Genomic DNA, 15,022 nt, shown 5'->3' on the forward strand with positions numbered 1-15,022 from the left:
TGATAGAAGTGTATCTGTGTGTGTAATACATATGAGGATAATTGGCATAATTGATGCTCTTGTATCTTTCGATGTACTAAGGAAGAAAAATGTAATGATAGCCATTAAAAAATAAAAACATACAGAAAATATCAAAAAACTAAAAAGTGTAATTCTCATTATTTTAACTCGGGTTTCTGAGAGCTATACAATAACTTTATCTTAGCATATCCAATAGACAAATCAGGCTATAATTTCACATCTGACACTCGTAAGAGTGCTTACTACACAAGTCATATGAAGATCAGTAAAAATGAAGGCTAAACACAATATTCACTGATGTTATGTTTTCTTTAGAGCATTAAAAATTTTAATTCAGTTTTTACAAATTTATTGTGGCTCTAAAGTAACAAAATAAATAGCAAAATTTTCACAAATATAGTAATCAAGTTTTTCACAGTGGAAGTCCTCAGTACAGCTCATAAACTGTGGAGAGTAACGTTTTATTGCCACAGAGATTACTTTGGTGCAATGGTGAAATGCAGCGACTGAAGTTAAGTAAGCATTAATTAAAATTAATTTTTTTAGATATTATTGATACAAGTCAGTCTGTAGATACACTCATTGGGAATGTATGTATTTTATATATGATATTTGTGTCAAGTTTTCTCTGTTTTGCATACATCTCAAGTAAAACAGCAGAGTGTTCCCTGACAAGTGTTTCAGTTAATCATAGTGGAATATTCATATCACAAAAAGGTATATTCATGTTTTTTTTTATGTTTGGCAACATGAAGGGAAATTAATGTGAGGTTGCAAGGCTGTATCAAAATGTGTTTCTCAAAAGAGAAAACCTTTGCTGCTGTTAATCATCATGTTGCTGAGACTCAGTCCACAACACCACATTTACCACTAAAAAAAATCAAGCTCTGCTTAAAATGATGGAAATGTTATCATCACTGCACTAGTGCCAAACTGTCTGCTTCACAGGCTGATCATCATGTGCTTCTGAAACTGTGCCTCAGTCTTTTCTCTGAGCATGCAAAACAATGTATCCTGCACTATTTCTAATCAATATTAACAGTCTCCAAGATACAGTAATCAAAATGAAATGCAGACATGTAATAAATGAGTGTTCTTAAAGGGACAAATATGGTCCACAGCAACAATTTTAGCTTATATTCCATGTAAACAATTCTCATGCTGTTGTATTACATCAGTGCAAGTCCTAAAAATTAAGAGTCACCACTGGAGGGTGAATATATAACCCTCCAGTGAAACTAAGCATTTTTATGTTCACACTAACCAACATGATGACTGTTTCCCTTATTGTTGAAATACTGTGCAGATTCAGCAAATAAGTTCCATCACACATTTTTTTTCTAAAAGTATGCATTTTTAGTGTGGCATACCCGTGCATAGTCTGTCTTATTCATCATATCCCTGGCTCTGTTCAGTTCTGGTGATTATCAATATACACAACAGGAAACAATTCATAATGCTTTTTTTTAAGAACCAATAGCAGTTCATAAGAAATTAAATAATAGCATACATACCAGTAATTTATATGAAATGAGATTACTTCTGACCATAGAGATAAAATAGGCAAATTTAAGAACTCACAGAAATTCGTAGATAAAAGCATGATTAACACTGTGAACTGATACAGCTAAAAAAGTAAATTGTAATTGGAAATTCACCATAGCCCTCAAATTCTGTGAAGTCCATACCACAGAGAAAAACTTGGAAAACATTACCTCTTTGCTTGCAACTTGTTACATCCAGACCATGACAGTGTTTTCTTATAGTGTGAACTCATGACACCAAATATGTTGTGGAGTCTGCTGACCAAAGATTGCTCAACACACATCCAAAGTCACAAAGGATGGACCTAATGGCATTACCCATTTCAACAGCATCTTGTGTGTCCTCAGTAGTGTTGAGTCCAAGTTATGTCCAAGGACATGCAAAACATAATGGCAAAGGAGTATTAACCAATACACTGTGACTCTTTTTGGGAACAATAGAGTGGTTTACTGACTTGTTGAAGCCCCCTCTAAGATGTTGTAATTAATAACTTGAACATACATGATGTGACAGCAGTTTTGATGTACTGTTTGCCTTTAGGACTGCTAGCAAACATGTTGGTGACCTCACGTGTGAACATAGCCCATTTGAGGATACAACAGCCAGTCTCAACTACACCTGCTGCCAACATGGGCACATCAACTTCTGTATCCCCTCATTATCGAGTACCAATGTACTCCATGATTCACCAATGTAGACAACTTTTCCGATCCTTTGAATATCAAATAATAGTGTTCCTGTACTCTGATTAAAACCTGTGCACTAGGATGCTGAGGTCAACCCATAAATTGAGCCTCCATTGAGTAGTTTCTAGAATCCACATCCTTGATAGATATATTTATCTTGTGGTCCTTGTTTTGTCCTGGATTGCAGGTGCACTGCTTCATTTGATGTTTTAGGTGATATTGAAGTTTTAAAAAAATTGTATGTGCTGTTCAATAACCATCATCACCACCACCACCATCTACAGAAAGTGTCAACCAGAGCACCAACTTTTGCTCCTTTGACTCTGCTAGTAGCTGTCATAGCTCACTGACAATCTACTCTTAACAGCCAAGGCAGCTACTTTTTACTATGGCAGTTTGTAATGTCATTCTTGTGACATCAACTAAACATTACATTGTAATTAGAAAATTCCTTTTGAATCAAATTATGTTTTGTACGATTTCAGATGTCACTAATGAACAATTTTATATGAGATTCAGTGGATCAAAATAGAATTCAGAGACTGCCATAGGCTGTGGGTTCTGTTTGCTTGCAAATCATGTTAATAATACACTGATTAAACAAGGTTGGCATGTTGATATAATGGCTACCAACATACAAAAAGTGAAATGAACTATAAAAATGTTAAAAATCTGAACATACTATGGTTGATATGCATCTGATTTTTCAACTATAAATCAGGAATTATATTTTGACAAGGAAAGTTTTTCTTAAGTTACTGATGCATTACAATATTGTTTTGATTGTTTATTACTAATTAAAACTGTTTTTAGATGAAAAATAACCTGACTGTTGAAATAGGTCCAAATATCTGTTGTAGCTCAATTACTTAAAAATAAATTTTGAAGCAAACATCAGGAACTTAAGTTCAACAGTGCTCCCATATCATGCTTTGTGTGTTTAGTTCATGGACCCTATCTTGCAGCACAAATCCTGTTATCTCACTGTGAATAAGAGGTGGTTATGGCTTCCACTAAATGTTAGTAATGCTGGGAATAATTTATATAAAGAGAGTAAATATGAGTAAAAATACTGATATGGAAAAGCAATTGTATGTTTTAACCAAATGTGTTTGTTATATTACATGAGAACCAATTTCTACTACACAAAATTTAGATTATGATGAAAAATGAACCTTCTGTCTGAAGTAATTGATTAAACATGGATTGTTTTAACTAACAAAAAGAGTAGAGAATTCAACAGAATTATATAAGAGTTGGTGGCTTGTGGCCTTGCATATCAAAGGAATATCCTAGCTGCTATGAACGGCTATTGCTTATTGTGGTGGTGGTGGTCGTAGTGGTGATATGTATAGTACACTCAACAGTGAGGTCATCAGCACCCATATTCAACTGATGGGAGACAAATTAGGTTTTGTTTTATGGAAAGTATGCAACAGTTAGTAAAATATAAAATTTAGTTTTCAGTCACAATGAGACACACTCTGTCACTCACACACATGGTTTCACACAGAGTACCACAAAATGTGTGCCTCAAGGTGGTTTGGGATTAAAATACACAGTCTGTAAGTAAACAAGATCTAAGATACTGTAACAGGGAATCGTGCCTGGTTGAAAAATTGTAAAAAAACATTAAAAAACATTAAACTCTTCTACACAAGATACCATTGACAAAACCAGCCACCTCACAGAATCTTAAAACATGGATCACAGTCAATGCATTGTTTCCCAAAATAGAGACCAGGCCAGCTGGGAAGTTGGTTGCAGCCCTCAGGGCTCAGAATAAAACAAATTCTGTTAAGATGTGACGCACAGATACTGCACACAACAAGCACTGCATACTGGTGAATCTTGCTGTTGGAGGAGGAATCTATGTATCGGAGGACACTGCCCTATCTACAGATGTTTCAAGAGCATTTCCTCCACCACAGCAGCTGAAAGGGGGAATGTCACAGTCAAGTCAATGGTTTCATTGGTCACAGCTTGTTGCTCCTCAACACCAGCCCACTCCTCCCACAGACACAGCCCTCTGCCCGAACAGTGAGTTTTCCTAAAAGGCATTCTTAGCTGCACCATCTGCTGCTTCATTACCCTGAATGCTCAACTGCCCTTGTACCCAGCAAATTACACCTCCTTTCCCTGCCTCTAACTGGAAAAGGGTGTCATGAATCAGCTGAAGATACATTTCTGCTGAATATATGCAGAGGATAGTCTGAAAGGCACTTAGGGAGTTGGTGCAGCTGAGCAGTTTGGTAGCAGGTAGACACCACATCTGCTCCAGAGCCCTCAAGATTGTGTATAGCTCTGTGTCACATTGTGAATATACCACATAAGTGAATCTTGAGGACACATTCTGGAAATAACACAGTGCAGCTGATGCAATTACCCTGCTTAGGCCTATCAGTGTAAACAGCCATATGATCACAGCTTTAACATGGAGACACATGAAATGTGCAGTGTCTATTATATCTGTAGATGGTTTCCCTCTATGTATCTATTTCTAACCATCTGGCTGCAATCAAACATACTTGTCCATCCCACAACATGATTACTAGTCAACCAGGCAGTACAAAGCATTACATTAGTAAGGATACTACTGTACAAAACTACTTTATTTACTGAAAAAAGTGAGGGTTGTCTTTGCAATATTGTGTCAACATTTAATTAATATGGGATTATTAAAACCACACGTGAAAGAAAATACAGCACTTTTTACATGAATGAAATTATCTGAGAACATGACATAGCCAGGAACCAATATGGGCTCATAATTATCAAAATTAAAATTTTAAAGTTACATCACTACATCTTTTATTAGTATGTACTCTGTTGTAATGGCTTATTTCACTGCAACTCAGCTATAAAACGTTACCTCAGTATGTGTAATTATCCTTTCATAGCTTTTTGGCAGAAATTTTACCAAATATTATGCTAAAAATCTTACATGTCTGATATTTTTTGTATCTCATTACATCCTAAAAATAATAAACAACAAAATATACATGGTGTTTCTCAATTCCTACTAAAGGGTTCTAGGGGTTGTAGAGAAGACTTTGCAGATAAAGTTTTAAATAAGGAAACCATGTCCAGAAATACACCACTTGGATACAAAATATGTTTGAAGTTCAGACTACTTTCAATTCTCCCACTTCAGGGTACAGTACATAATGGCAGAGCTACACAACACATGTATCAAGAACACTTTCCATATTGCCTCAGTACATCACATACAATTGTCATCTAATTACATTAGTAGCTGCAAGTAACTGGTATGTTTGTAACCAGTAGGGTTGACTGTGGTGTTCCACAGAGGTTCAATAGTGTTTTGGACCTTCTGTATGAAAGCACATGTTGCAGGTACACCTTGTGCAATGAACAGCAGGGTCACCACATAGATCAGCTTCTGTAGTTCACAGAGGTCAGAGTTTATTCACTGGGTGTCTGTGTTGGCCTCATCATTTCATCATCATCCATGCAAATGGTGAGATTGGACTGAGCAAAGGTTGGGAATTTGTACGGGTGCTGACAACCATGCAGTTGAGTGCCCCACAAAACAAACATCATCATCATCATCATCATCATCTGCTCATTCACTCCACTTTCTGCATACCATGAAGACAGAGACTGATCCAATTTTGACCTTCTTTTACATCCAAACAGTATATTTCCAGAAATGGGTTCCTTATCAAAAATTTATCTACTTTGAGAGGCACTCAATAAGTAATGCAACACTTTTTTTCTGAAAGCAGGTTGGTTTTATTCAGGATTCCAATACACAGTATTATTCCCCAATCTTTGCCTAAGAAACTCTATTTTTCAACATAATCTCTGTTCCGTACGATGGCCTTATGCCACCTCATTGTGAGGGGCTGTATGGCAAGGTGGTAGCACTTTACTGGTCAACATCAGAGACAATGTCTTGCTGCATCAATAACCTCTCCATCATCCACCTACTGTTTCCCACAGAGTGCATCATTCATAGGACCAAACAGATGTAAGTTGGAAGATGCAAGATCCAGGCTGTAGGTTGGATGAGGAAGAACAATCCAATGAAGTCCTGTGAGCTCCCCTTGGGTGCACAGACTTGAATGATGCCTTGTATTGTAAAGGAGAAAGAGAAGTTTGTTTGCATTTTTGTGGCAATGAACACACTGAAGTCATTTCTCCAGTTCCCTGAGGGTAGCACAATACAATTCAGAACTGATCATTGCACCATGAGAGAGGATATCAAACAGAGTAACCCCTTCAGAGTTCCAGAAGACTCTTGCCATGACTTTGCCATCTGAGGGTGCAGCTTTGAACTTATTCTTCGTAGGAGAGGTAATGTGGCATCACTCCACGGACTGCCATTTTGTTTTCAGTGCAAAGTGATGAACTCATGTTTCATCACCCTTGACAATGTTCAACAAAAAATTGTCATAAGGCACAAGAAATTATGTACAGGTGGTCCTTCATTGCCCATTATGGTCTTCTGATAGACAGGGAGGAATCCAGCAGGCACAAACCTTTGAGTACCCCACCTGCTGGATGAGTGTGTCAGCACTATCAACAGAGATGTGTAGATGCACAGTGAGGTGTTTGTTTGTGATCCATCAGTCACCTTGAATGAGACTGTCCACATGTTCCAGCACTGCACGAGTCACAGCTGTGTGCAGCTGGCCAGCACGTGGGAAATCGGACATATATATTTGTCCTTGTTGTGGTGATGACAGGCACCTCACACAATGACTCACCATGCTTTTATTCACTGCTAGGCCTCTGTAGACATTCTGCAACTGCCTATGAGTATCTGTGATGCTCTGGTTTTCCACTCCCCTCTACATCCCTTAGGATCCTGTAATAGTAATTGTGAAACAACATGCAGTATAGGTAAGTAAGAGAAGAAAAGCTGCTGAGAAGTAGAAGTAGTGAGAATCATTAGCAAAATGTTTAAAGATAAGGTAAATGTAATGTAGAAATTCTAATTGATAGGAAACAAAATTATACAAGTTATTAAAGGAAAAGTGTGTGTATGAAATACACATGCTACTCATCAAATTGTGAAGTATGTTAGAATCAATGTCTGACCTGTGCTTGAAAGAAGGTATTACTTTTGTATGCAAGCAGTGCAATGACATTGGATGCAATGTGTAGATAGTGAAATAAACCCAAAACAAAGCAGTTGCATGCTCCAAATTATGTGATGGAAAGGCTGATGAAAATTAAATGTTACCACAATACAAGCAGAATGGCCAAAGTAGCAAAGTACTCTATTATCCTAATACAATTGTTTTGTGGTATGTCATAGTGACTGCAGAAAGTTTGATCACCCAGCAATAAATTACAATGAGCAACTCCTTGCAGAAATATTCTAATTTTTGTGATTGCCTGCTACTGTTGGTTTGAAAAACAAAACATGAAGAAAATTTGTTGGACATTGTGGTAAAGAACAGACTTGTGCTTAATGAAAATGTTTGGACTGAGATTACCATTAGCGAATGTAACCTATTTATACTGACACTGATCATCTACACACCCAAGGCTTGAGACAAGGTAAATGTTCATGCTCAATAAACTGGACAAGTAAGAGGATAACCCTCTAATTCTTGTCAGAAACATGTTTGAATACTCTTGTGCAAGTACATACCAATAAAGGATGAAAATGATCCCTCTTCTACAGAGTATATGCTCTTGTGAAACTTCCTGCTGTATTAAAGATGTGATTGGACAGGCTCTAATTCAAAAGAGAAGATATAGGACTACCTGATGGTGTATTTGTTAGTTTTCCTGTTGAATGTAACCACGTCTTTTGTAGAGTTTGTAAACACACACCTGAGAAATCATCACTCAGTTCTAAGGCAGCCATTGTGAAGACTGGTGGTGGAAGAAATTTTAATTGGTACTATTTAAGAGATGGTAGCATAAAGTTCTTGATCACCATTCTTTCCACCAGTTTCCAGAACTAAATTCAAAATCATTCTGAAAAACACACACACTTTTTCAGGCAACAGTTTGCAAAAGATTTCTGGAACAGATACTTGTAAAATCACTCACATCATTCCAGTCATCAGAAGAATTACAGGAGAAATACACAGACTGGGCTCCTTAGGGCAGCTTTGATATGCCACATCTTTGTTATGTCAATGAGTGCTATAGGGTGATATAGAAGCATTTATCATGGCATAAACCTGAATAAAACAATTAAAGACACATTTAAAGATTTGTTAGCAAAAACCATAAAGTGGCACCATGATACAAACATGATTAAGGAAATTAAAAACAAAATTGACACTGCTTCCTAGTTCATTATATAAGAATAGACATAAAAGCAAAATCAGATTGCATCATTAGAATTTTTCTTGAGCAAAAATTAAATTAAGTTCTTAGTTTGTTTACAGGATCTCAAAAATTTGAAATAAATTGAAGTATTTAGTCTGTCTGAATTCCATATAATCACAACAATTGAAAAAAGTAATTTAACTACATATTAACTGAATGTGTCTATAAATCTGGTATGAATAGAGCAGCTGACACATTCATAGCAAATACATATAAATAGAATAATGTAAGATATAAGTAAATACTGTATAGACCAGGAGATACAAAGTATATCAAAAAACACTGATAATGCTTAGTATGTAGGGTATAATGGCAAACTGGCCAATTTTTCAAATGGGAACCCTCACCCAGAAATACATAGTTTCAGCACTGTGGAGCACCGAAGTTTGACAATGGGGACATCAATGTATCTGAATAATGTTTAGTAGCTACAGCATCTACTAACCATCAGTGTAAGGTGGATTCATAAATTGTACCCAATAGCATTCCTGCAACTGTGCTGCACCTTCCCACAGCCCTTTGTTCACACTGTAATAATGTAGATAAAAAAAAGAGGTACGTGGTCAAGCAAGACACAATAAAATCCCTGGTCAAACTTTGAATTGCTCCACTAGAACATTCAGCCTCTTTCCAACAACCTGAATGAAATAGAAATCTTGTTAAACAATTTGATTGATATGGCATTTCATGGAGCACTGACTGAATAGCGATGTGTTAAAACTGACATACTTATCTTAGTTGAAATTAGTGTGCACATTTTGTACAAAAATTCTCAGGCATGGTGGTAGCTGCATATACATCCAAGAAAATATAGTGTTCAGTAATATAATTAAAATTGATAGCTTATCCAAAGAAAGAGACATAGAAGGGTCAATAGTAGAACTGCTAAATCAAAACATAGTTATCATCTGTGTATATGGGTCACCAAGTGGTGTTAAAGTTTTTCGTAATAATATGGATGAGCTGTTAGATAATTTCAACACACTCAAGAAAAATATTTTCACATGCAAAGACTATGATATTGATTTCTCCAAACCCAATAAATTTAAAGATGAAATTAAGACCTACTGAAATCCTTTAACTTGAAACCAACTGTAACTAACCCAGTCATGGAACTACTACTTCTGAAATAATTATTGATCAGGTTTTTGTAAATACAGTCAAATATATCTGCAACATACAAATTGTAAGCACTGATTCTAGTGATCACCATGCCTAAATACTAACAATAGCTATTCCAGGTGACATAAAACCCCAAAAATCTACTCCAATGTCAGGAAGTTCAATGATGAAAATGTAGATTACTTTTGCTCTCTCTTGAGAAGGGAAAACTGTAATGATGTTTACAGCTCAAACAACACAGATGACAAGTTTGATACATTTATGGGCACATACAATTTTTTTTTAAATAACTTTTCCTAAACAAACAGCAGTAATAAATTCTGTGCACAATCCAAATAAATGGATAACAGCAGGAATAAAAATAGTGTGCTAGAATAAAAGAAAATTACATGAATCCACAAAGAAGTTCACAAATCCTGTTTTTATTACTTATTTTAAAAAAATATAAACAAATTCTTAAACAAGTTATGTCAAAATCAAATAAGGCAGAAAATGATAAACAAATAGAAAATTCCAGGAACAAGACTAAATTAATCTGGAATATCATCAAAAAAGTAATAGGTACTACATCATTTTACCACAAGAACATAGAACTTCATGAAAGTGACAATAAAATAACTTACCACACAGAAGTGGCTAATAAATTTAACAGTCACTTTTCAAATGCAGCACAACAGCTGATTACTAAAATTTACAGCTCACAAAGAGACAGCAGTACAATACATTCATGTATGTGTGGAACAAAGTTTAACAGACGTCTGGCAGCGAGTGAAATGTGCCGCGCAAATCGTGAAATCATAGTACTCGAATCACTGCAGAAAAAACTGAAAGCCACAAGAGAACATGCTCTGTTGTTGGAAAACATTATTAAAAGTCTATCTGACCCATCACATAAAGAACTCGGTCAACTTCAAGAGTACAGTGAACCAAAGAAATGTGCCAAACCTAAATTTGTTTCCAGTGAGTTAGAAGTTCCATTAAGAAATCGATGTCAACATCTTATTACAGATTGTGAACTTAAAAATGTTGAAACAAGCAACTCACACCAAGACTACAAATCGGAATCGGCGGACAGGAAATTTACAAAGCGTTAATAAGTCAGTAAAATGTAACTGTCTCGATGTTGCAAACAAAGTGACTCCTAAAAACTTTAGTAGGCCTACAGTTTTGCTTGCTGACAGCCACAGAAGAGGAATTGCAGGAATTCTTTGTTTCCAGCAGGATCTCAATATTACAAATGTTGTGAAACCTGGAGCAGGCCTAAAAGAAGTTTTGAAAGACTATAAAAACAATAATCACGTGACACAAAGTGAACGCATCGTAATATTGGGCAGTGCAAACGATGTATACAAGAATGAACTAATAGTAGCAAACAGAATGCTAAGAGATGTGCTATGTACAACAGAGGATCAAAAAGTTATTGTTGTAGGCATACCACACAGACATGACCTTACTGAATCTTCTTGTGTGAACAGAGAAATCCAAAAAGCAAACAGGGTGTATAAAAAGATCTGAAAGACCACTTCAAATGCTTTTTTCCTCAGTATTGACGATCTTGAAAGACAGAACTTCACAACACATGGTATGCATTTAAATAAATGGGGCAAATCACTCAGTCAAAAGATCAAAATGTTAGTGGATAGTGTTTCTCCTAGATGTAAGAAAAGTGAGCCAATTCCACTACCACTGCTAAAGTACGCCTGCAAAGTATCTTCCCTACATTGTACTCCAGTTGCAGCAGTAACACAACATCAGGTATCACTGATTACAAAAGAATGTGCTGGGAGAGAAGAAGCTGTAACTACAGTTACAACAGGTAGAACACCTCATTCAAGTACTAAGATAACAGGAACAGCAAAAGTGGCAGCATATTCAGCAACAAGTGTACCAACAGGTGATCCAGCTGTCCATTCTGCAGCAACATTTGAACTACCTACAGTGGGAACCCAGCCTCTTAGATCATGTCATGAACAAGAAGAAGAGAAGAGACCTCCAAGAGTAGAAGCAGTATCAAGTGTAGCGGGCAAATGGAAAACTGTACCTCCATTACGTCTAAATGAGAAGCCAGCAAGAGGAAGAGGCCCATAAGATAAATTGTGCCAGAGATTTAATAGCTTCTCAGCAAAATAGTGCATCTGTAAAGAAAGACAGGTTTGATTTTATAATCTGTTATCTTAACATTGAAGGAGTAAGGGATAAAGAATTTATTGTCATTGAGTTTGGATTAGAAAATAAGTTTGATATCTTTTGTTTAAGTGAACACTGGGCTAGTGAGAGTGAACTTACATTTATTAAATTTGATTATTATAATCTAGCCAGTAGCTACTGCAGAAAATTGCATTTAAGAGGTGGTGTGGCAATATATGTTAACAAGTCACTTAGCGGTACAGTCAATAGATTAGATCTAGATTTTCTGTGTGATGAACAAAACTTTGAAGCTGCTGGTATAGTAATAGACAGTTTTAAGTTAGTTGTAATTTCCCTGTACAGGTCACCTAAGGGTATAACCAATGTATTTTTAGAAAAACTGGGCCTGCTGTTACATGTACTAACAGATACTAGATGGATACATTATGATATTGTGATAGGTGGAGATGTGAATGCTGAATTTGATGTTACAACACAAAAACGTACTGTCACTGAACTCCAAAACCTACTAAGACAGTGCAACTTGCATTCAGTCAATAACAAGCCTACAAGAGAACATGCATATCTTGACAATATTTTTGTAAATTTTAAAACAACAGAAGAATCATGTTTTGTGGCAGTATATCCATATTCTGATCATGATTCAGTATCTTTAAATTATACAAGTAGGTTACCTCTTGATAAGAGAAATGTAAATAAGCTTGTCCCAGAAGTTGTGGTCACTAGAACAGTCACAGATGAGAAAATTGACAGGTTTCGTACATCCCTTTCTAACAGATATTGGTTTGGCCTATGTTATAATGAGACACATTATACTCTAAGCAATTATCTGCCAGCAAAGGTACTATTTGATAGGTTTCTGAAAGCATTTTTGGGACAAATGGAAAGTAACTTACAGAGTCCTAAAAGCAAAAGTTCCAAATAGACAAAATACATGGCATACAAAACAGCTGTCTACTATGAAAAATCAAGTTATGTTGTTGTCCAATATTTATAAAAATCTGGAAACCAAACCATGCTAAATTAGCCTATGTTAGACCTAGGAATGAGTACAAAAAAGCAATTGTGGAAGCCAAACAAGCACACAAACTCAGAAGTATTGAGAAATCCACCAACAAGTGCAAAGCAGCATGGACACTAATAAATAGTGTCGCCAAAGATAAAAGAAGTGACAAAATTAGTATCTCTCCCCAGGAATTTAATGACTTTGTTATTGAATCAGTTGAGGAAGTAGGAAGTGCTATAATTAAACCTGAAATCAGCTCATCACAGTTACTGTCAAAAAATATTGCTAGGTCATCAACAAACACAAGTACCTTCAATTTTTCTGAGGTCTCACCTGGTTTTTTGTTAAGAATAGTGAAGCAGTTAAAATCATCAGACAGTGTAGGCATATATGACCTGTCTTGTAACATGCTGAAGAAAGTAATAGACTGTATAGTGTACCCCCTAACAGAGTGTATAAACAAGTGTATACACGAGGGTTTTTTCCCTGATGAGCTTAAACTGTATAGGGTAGTTCCAGTACATAAAAAAGGAGATAAAAATTCTGTCTCAAGTTACAGACCAATATCCATAGTCCCAGTTTTTTCAAAAGTTCTAGAATGCGTAATTTACCAACAATTATCTGTTTACTTTGATAACATAGGATTAATAAGTGGATCACAGTATGGCTTTAGGAAAAACCTGTCAACCATTGATGCCATAGACAATGTTGTTAAATACATCCATCAAGTATTTGAAGATAAATGCTTTGCTCAAGTGACTTTCTGTGACCTGAGCAAAGCCTTTGACTGTGTAGAACATACACTGCTACTCAAAAAAATGGACTTTTATGGTGTTAAAGGTAACAGCCTTAAGCTATTAAGATCATATTTACAAAACCGTAAGCAAGCCATCTGTGTTGGGAAAGAAATGTCTAGTATAGAACAAGTTAAGGTAGGTGTTCCACAGGGATCCGTGCTGGGCCCTTTCCTTTTCCTAATAATGATAAATGACCTGCCATCATTTATTAAATCCAGATGATACAACGTTTCTGAACAGCAGTAATGATCTTAATAGCCTTAAAACATGTGTTACAGAGACAATTGAGCAAGTTTCACTCTGGTTTAAAGCAAATGGGTTCTTGCTTAGTGAAAGCAAAACCCAGCAGATGGTATTTAGTTTAAAAGGCAAGTTTCCATCAGATGATCCTAGTTGTGTTAAATTTTTGGGGGTATATTTGGATTATAAACTTTCTTGGAATCCACATATTAAGTATATTAGTGGTAAATTGTCTAGGGTAATCTATTTGTTAAGGCGATTAATGCACTGTGTACCTAAAAATTACGTTAGAGTATCTTACTACTCATTTTTCCAAAGCATCAGATCCTATGGTATTATTTTATGGGGAAACTCCACTTGTGCGCATGATATACTATTGCTGCAAAAGAAAGCTATTAGGATAATTACAGGCTCACCATACAAGGCTCATTGTAAACCTTTGTTTACTCAACAAAAAATCATGACAGTAATAAACCTATATATTTACTATGTTTTAATCTACACAAAAAAGAACTTACCTAAAGTAAAACACAGGGCAAATATACATTGTTACAGCACTAGGACAAACAGCTCCATCTATACGCCCTACCACAGACTGTCAAAATCAGTTAACAGTTATGAACTTATGGGCCACAAATTATTTAACAAACTTCCACAAGCTATACAAAATTTACCAGAGCAACAATACAAACAAACACTTTATGACTGGTTAGTTGTAAACCCATTCAACAATATAAAGAATTTCATGACCTGTGATATTAAACTGTAATGTTCTTAACAATTCTGTTCTTTTATAGCATGTACTGTACTGTATTGTAATATGTGTATGACTTTGTCTATTGCTGTAATGGCTTAAAGACAATAAAATTATTATTATTATTATTATTATTCAAATATTTATACAATAACTCTGTTCATTCTCTATAATACTTGAGAAATTATTTATGATAGTAAAAAGATTACTCAATAAATGTTCAACAGTTGCTGATGAAATACCTGACATTATCATCAAAGCAGGTGCAGTACTTATCATAGAACCAATACCAGATATCTTAAACCCATCATTCATGAGTGGTATATTATCAACAAATCTGAGAATGGAAGAAGTAACACCACTGTACAAGAAAGGAGACACATAT

This window comes from Schistocerca cancellata, chromosome 4 (genome assembly GCF_023864275.1).
Source record: "Schistocerca cancellata isolate TAMUIC-IGC-003103 chromosome 4, iqSchCanc2.1, whole genome shotgun sequence".
Classification (NCBI taxonomy): domain Eukaryota; kingdom Metazoa; phylum Arthropoda; class Insecta; order Orthoptera; family Acrididae; genus Schistocerca; species Schistocerca cancellata.